General features: G+C 41.0%; 1 protein-coding gene across 5 annotated transcripts in view; it reads left to right on the plus strand.

The window, feature by feature from the left end:
• The window catches only part of Gigyf2 (GRB10 interacting GYF protein 2), a 129,153-nt gene that overhangs the window by 5,947 nt on the left and 116,427 nt on the right, over positions 1–6,779 (plus strand). For all 5 annotated transcript variants that reach the window (XM_029478478.1, XM_021170952.2, XM_029478474.1 and 2 more), the window contains exon 2: positions 1,183–1,247. The gene's annotated coding sequence lies outside the window, so the exon portion shown is untranslated. The remainder of the gene's footprint in view (positions 1–1,182; positions 1,248–6,779) is intronic.

The raw sequence follows: 6,779 nt of genomic DNA on the forward strand, positions 1-6,779 counted from the left end.
AACTCACTCTGTAGACCAGGCTGGCCTCGAACTCAGAAATCCGCCTGCCTCTGCCTCCCAAGTGCTGGGATTAAAGGCGTGCGCCACCACGCCCGGCTTTAACTAAAAATTTACTGTTTATTTTATGTGTGTATTGGTGCCTTGTTTGCATGTATTTCTGTATATCATGTGTATGCCTGGTGCCTGTAGAGGCTAGAAACGGTGCCTGGAGACATGTGGGTGCTGGGAATTGAATCTGGGTCCTCTGGAAAAGCAGCCAGTGCTCTTAACCACTGAGCCCTTTTTCTAACCCTTTGAGACAAGCTTTTGCTGTGTAGTCCAGGCAAGCCTCAGTGCATGGCCCTCCTGCCTCTGCTGGGATTACAGGTATGTGCCAACATGCTTGCTCTTTCTTAGACAGTGTTCTTGTCATCATTTTAGCCAAGAAACTACTTGACGTTGTGCTGCAGAACACTTTGTGTAAACACAGATTCACTTGTGGGTCATTGAGGTTCTAAGCAGCTATAGTCCAGGCTGAAGTGATATATCAGTTATTTAGGAGGCAGAGGTAGGTGGATTTCTATGAGTTGCCAGGACTACGTAGTTGAGACCCTGTCTCAAAACCAAGCAGGTTGTGATTTAGCCCCTGAAGCCACATCTGAAGACTTTTTTTGTTAGACATTTTACACCAGAAAGATTCTGGGGGCTCGGATATTTGCATAGGACTCACATTGTTGTGATGTTGTTTTTTCCCTTCCTGCCATCAGATAATGCTTTAAAGGTTAGTACCAGAACCCTATAAAGCAGTTTTTGAAGGGAAACCTCAAGTCATCACTTTTTTGAGTTTGGAAGTTGTGTTCGTCATTGTCACCGAAACCACTTAGGACTTAGTTCTGTACTTTTTCCATCTTTCTGTAGAATTGGTGAGATCCTCTAGATGTGACAGAGACTAGTTTGTTGTTGCCTTTAGTTGTTTTCTGAGTCTTGCTGTACTGTCTAGGAACCCTCTCTTTCTTAGTCTCATAAGTACTCCAGGCACACTGTGGGCAGAGGATCTGATTCACAAACATACCAGATGCTTCTAGTATTTTAATCAGGCTTGGAAACTATTTCCTATAAAATACATTCATGAGAAAAACTTTTTCTTGTAAAGTTTACTGAGACTGCTAGATGACTTACATTGATATTTTTTATTATTCACAGTGTTAAAAAGACCTGAACACATTTGCTGAAACCTCTTGCTGTGAGATAGCAGAACTTTTGAACAGGTAAGGTTGAAGGGAAGCACAGAATGTATGTTTATGACAGTAGTCCCCTGTGCCCTAAGGATCCAGGCCAGTGCCTCGTGGGTGCTAGGTAAGTGAATTTTATCTAGTCCCAAATAGTACAGTTCACTTTCGCTTTTAGGGTTCAATTTTTTATTTGTTCCATTATTTTTTCTGAGGTTACAGATAGTGAAAGGAAATTTCTGGTACCTTTCAGATCCTTTATGAATCAGAATAACATACCCATTCTGGATTGGTTGAAGTGTGACTTGGTGTTATAAACTGCTGTAGTGTTTTGGATGACAAGGAGTGGGATGAACAATGTTTTGAGGGCAAATGTTTTGAGAGGCCAAGGTATTTTCAAGAGATGTTGCTTCATCAGGGACTTGGACCAGGAGTCATGATGTCTAGCATGTACTTTATCCCAACTGGTTGTAAGCATCCTCTTTTTCTGTTCTGTTGTAGTAGAGTTTCTGTCGTCAGGACTTTTGTGCTTTAATAAACATGTAGAAGAAAATGGCTGCTTCACCCCTGGGGTTGCAGATAAACTTAAGCACACTGATGACTAGCTCAGCGTCCCAGCTTCTATGAAGGAGATAGGATGGATTGCGTTTCCTTTGGCTTCCATCTTTGTTTCATCTAGTTGTGGCAAAGGTTGGGCTCTAGAAGCAAAAGTACAGCGAGCTGACAGTCTGTGTTTGCCCCCAAGACTGGCAGATCTCAGAGTGTATAGTGGTAGTTCTTCTAAGGTAGATCCAGTAGGAACTTCTAGATATTTTTCTGTTCTAGCATTCTAGTATAATTTTTATATGTCGTGCTAAACTTAAATGTCTTGAAGATGTACCTTATGCATTTTATTTTGGAGATTGAGGCCTAGTAATTCTTACCTTGCATCAGTGTTGGAACCTCCCAGTTCACATTCTTTCTTTCCTTTTTTTTTTTAAAAATTACATTTATTATGTTGTATATGTATGTGAGTGTTTGTGTGTGTGTGTGTGAGAGAGAGAGAGTAAATGCCATGCCACTTGTGTAGAGGTCAGAGGATGACTTTCGGGATTGGTTCTCTTCTTCAACCATACTATGTCCAGGGATTATTGAACATAGGTTGTCAGGCTTGGCAACAAGCACCTTTTCTGGATGAGCCGTTTTTGTTAGCCCCAGTTAAGTCTTTTAACAAAAGTTCTAGATTTGGGGGTGGGGAAGCCCAGGCTAGAAATTTAGCAAAGTTACATAAACAGGTGACCTTTGGTTTGTGGAAAAATTGTTATTGCTTTTATACATTTTAATTGTTGATACTTTTTAACAGTATTAAGCTCATGAAGCTGCATTCAGAATTTATAGATGATATTCACATTATTGCAGAGCCAACCAAGACTATGTAGTGAGATATCCCTCATTGCCGCCCCCCCTCGCACTCCCCTCCCACCCCTTACCCCTCCCAAAAACAAAAGAAGCAAGAATAAAGAGTAATAGTACTTAGCTGTTGGGGAAGATGAGTGACATAGTATAGATTTTAGAAATTACATATATCTAAATTATTAGGAAATTTAGAAGTAAACTTAGTGTTTTTAGTATGGTGTTAGGTGTCTAACCCAGGGCATTGGGTATGTCTAAGCCATGATTTATTATTATATATTTTTTAAAGATTTATTTATTTATTTAATGTATATTAGTACACTGTAGCTGTACAGATGGTTGTGAGCCATCATGTGGTTGCTGGGAATTGAACTTAGAACCCCCGTTCGCTCCAACCCAGAGATTTATTTATTATTATATGTAAGTACACTGTAGCTGTCTTCAGACACTCCAGAAGAGGGTGTCAGATCTCATTATGGATGGTTGTGAGCCACCATGTGGTTGCTGAGATTTGAACTCAGCACTTTCGGAAGAGCAGTCAGTGCTCTTAACTGCTGAGCCATCTCTCCAGCCCCATGATTCATTATTGAACTACATCCTTTGCTCCTTAAGTAAACTGTGTGTATATGTCTGTTTATGTATATGTGTGAAACAGGGTCTTAACTGTATAACCTTTGAATTTACAATCCTCTCTGCTTCCTGACCTGAGTGTTGGTATTATAGGCGTGTACTACCATACTTGGCTTTAAACTTTTTTGGGAGATAGGTCTCATGTAGGCTGGCTTCAAATTTGTTATGCAGCTGAGACTGGCTTTGAACTCCTACTCCTCCTGACTCCAAATGCTGTGGTTACAGATGTGTGCCATTAGAGACTTCATAGTTCCTGATCCCTTCCTGTGTTTGTTTGTTTGTTTGTTTTTTGAAGATAAGATCACATGGCCTTGAACTACTATGTAGAATTGCCGAGTGGCCTGGTGCTCATGAGTGAGATTCTTGCCTTTGCTCCATAACTGCTGGAGTTAAGAAGCATGTGCCACTGTGCCCAGTTTATGGCAATTTTTCCTAGTGGAACATTTTTTTCTAATGTTATATGTTTGTTGACTTACAGTTTTCAATTAAAATATTTTATAGCTAGGTGTAGTGATACTTTGCCTTTAATCCCAGCATTTGGGAGGCAGAAGCTGTCAGGTCAGCTGAGGCCAACCTGGTCTACATAGTGAGTTCTAGGACAGCTAGAGCTGCACAATGAGACACTATCCCAAAAAACAAACAAATTATTATAGCCCTCCCTCCATAGATAGATTTATTAAACCCTTTTAACATTTAGTCTGTGTGTGCATGTGTGTGTACCAAAATGAGTGTGTGTAGGTCAGAGGAAGGAAATACTTTTCCCACTATGTTTGAAGTCAAGTTTGTGAGCATGGCAACAGGTGCTTTTACCTGCTGAGCCATCTCTCCAGTTCACATACCTAGGTTTTTTTTTTTTTTAAAATGTAAAGCCTAGGAATTACTAATAAAAGTAGTACATTTATGTAACAATAGCCACAGATTTTACTTATTATACTTCTTTTACTGGCTGGAGATGTTTTGGTATGTGCCATGTACATAGGTATGGATTCATTTTTACATGTGTTTATGTGCATGTGAAGGTCAGAGGTTGAGATTAGATAGCTTCCAGAATTGTTTGAGACAGGTTTGAGACAGGATCTTAGTAAACCTAAAACTCACCATTTGTCCAGATTGGCTAGATTACAAGTGTCTCCATTGTACCTGACTTTGTGTGGATGCTGAAGATCCAGAGTCAGGTCTTAATGCTGCATAGCAAATGTGTTAACTGACATAGCCATCTCCCTGGGCCAGAGTCTCTTTCAGTTAGCAGATTGTAGCGGAAGAGTTGTCTCAAATGATCTGTTTTCTTAACTCTGGACATTGAGGTAAGACATATTCAGATTTGGTGAGTTTTACAAAGATTTCCATGTGTTCTGTGTACAATTTTTGATAGGCCCTGTGTAGTCATTCCTCTTTTGAAAACATGGGCTCAAGAGTGAGATTATTATGCAACTTAGCCATGTTGATGGCACTGTAGTTTTTCCTTGGATGAGATGGGTTTTTTCTTTTTTGGGGGGGTGGGGTGGGGTTCTGTTAATTAATTTATTTTGAGACAAGGTCTGGCTATATAGCTTTAGCTAGCTTAGAACTTGCTATGCATACCAGGTTGGCCTCTGCCTCCCTCAGCTGGGATTATAGGTATGTGCCTTCACAACCAGCTCTAGACTGATACATTTTTTTTAAAGATTTATTTATTATTATGTCTTAAGTACACAGTAGCTGTCTTCAGATGCACCAGAAGAGGGCGTCAGATCTCATTACGGATGGTTCTGAGCCACCATGTGGTTGCTGGGAATTGAACTCAGGACCTTTGGAAGAGCAGTTGGTGCTCTTAACCACTGAGCCATCTCTTCAGCCCTAGACTGATACATTTTTATTTTTTCATTAAAAGGAGGACAAAAAGAAATACTTGCATATTTAAAGCAGTAGAGAAAATGTTGATAACAATATTACATTTTATTAAAGTCATCTTTAATAGTTAGCATGTTCTTTGAGACAAAATTTTGTGTTCAAGTTGTTCTGGGCCTGGAGGAATTCTTTGGAGTTTTAGTCTCAGTCTCTTCAGGACTTAGTTTTTAGGTTAAGTGATGGCAGTATTGTTGTGATAATATGTACATCATGGCATAGCTGTGAAGGAGGTAGCCATATGCAAGGGCTCTCAGGATCATCTGCTTGGGAGTTGATGGAACACTGCAAACCATGGCTCTTGTGTAACTGAATGCAAAGCTTTGCTGTAACAGCAGTGGCCAGAGAGCCTTAATTTGTGCTTTGGAAACTTGACAACTTTTTGGAAGATGTCCAAGCTCATTCCATACCTGTTTCTGTGTATAAGAACATGCTCTGTTTTTTTTTTTTTTAATTAGGTATTTTCCTCATTTACATTTCCAATGCTATCCCAAAAGTCCCCCATACCCTTCCTCCCACCCACTCCCACTTTTTGGCCCTGGTGTTCCTCTGTACTGGGGCATATAAAGTTTGCAAGTCCAATGGGCCATGCTCTTTTTTAAAAGGGGACTTACAATGATGATCGAAAGGGGTGGGAGTTAGTAATGGAACAGAATGAGGAAGATTGAGGACAGGAAGAAGAATAATTTTTTCAAATTATTGAAAAAATTTCGGGGAGATAAAAGGGAATTTATTAGGTTGACCTACAGCATTAAATCCAGGAAGTCCAACAATGACTTTCTCACCCTGGAGAGGCTGAGAACCCAGTAGTTCAGTCCACGAGGCTGGATGTCTCAGTCTCAATCTGGCCCTGGAGAGCTGCTGATCTTTAGGCTGCACTGGAATCCTGAAGAAGTTGAGTCTAGTATCAGTGAAGGGATGCTGCAGCAGCAGGGTAGAAGAACTCACCTGTGAGAGTGAAAGCAGGCAGGCAAAGGGCAGCCTTTCCTCCTTCCCTGTGCTCATGTGGCACCAGAAGGTGCCACATTCAGAGTGGGCCTTCCTGCTTCAAATAATCTGATCAAGAAAAATCCCTCAAAAGTACGCCCAGCATCATTAGTTTTAGTTGATTACAGATACAGTTAAGATTAGTTATCACTCCACTGTCTATGTATTGGAGGATTACCTTGTCTGGCATCAGTGGGAGGGGAGCCCCTTGGTCTTGTGGCTGATCAAGAAAAATCCCTCAAAAGTACGCCCAGCATCATTAGTTTTAGTTGATTACAGATACAGTTAAGATTAGTTATCACTCCACTGTCTATTATTGGAGGATTACCTTGTCTGGCATCAGTGGGAGGGGAGCCCCTTGGGCAGCTCAATGACCCAGTGTAGGGGAATGCTAGGGCGCTGAGGTGGGAGGGGCTGGGTGAGTGGGTGAGCACCTTCATAGAAGCAGCGGGGATGGAGGGGGTAGGGGGATGAAGGTTTAACTGGGAAGGGAAATAACATTTGAAAATGTAAATAAATAAAATAACAACAAAATTATTCATCATAGTATTGAGAGCCATCTGATTAGGAAAAGCAGAGAGGGGGCTGGTGAGATGGCTCAGTGGGTAAGAGCACCCGACTGCTCTTCCGAAGGTCCAGAGTTCAAATCCCAGCAACCACATGGTGGCTCACAACCAT

Source organism: Mus caroli, chromosome 1, assembly GCF_900094665.2.
Source record: "Mus caroli chromosome 1, CAROLI_EIJ_v1.1, whole genome shotgun sequence".
Lineage (NCBI taxonomy): Eukaryota > Metazoa > Chordata > Mammalia > Rodentia > Muridae > Mus > Mus caroli.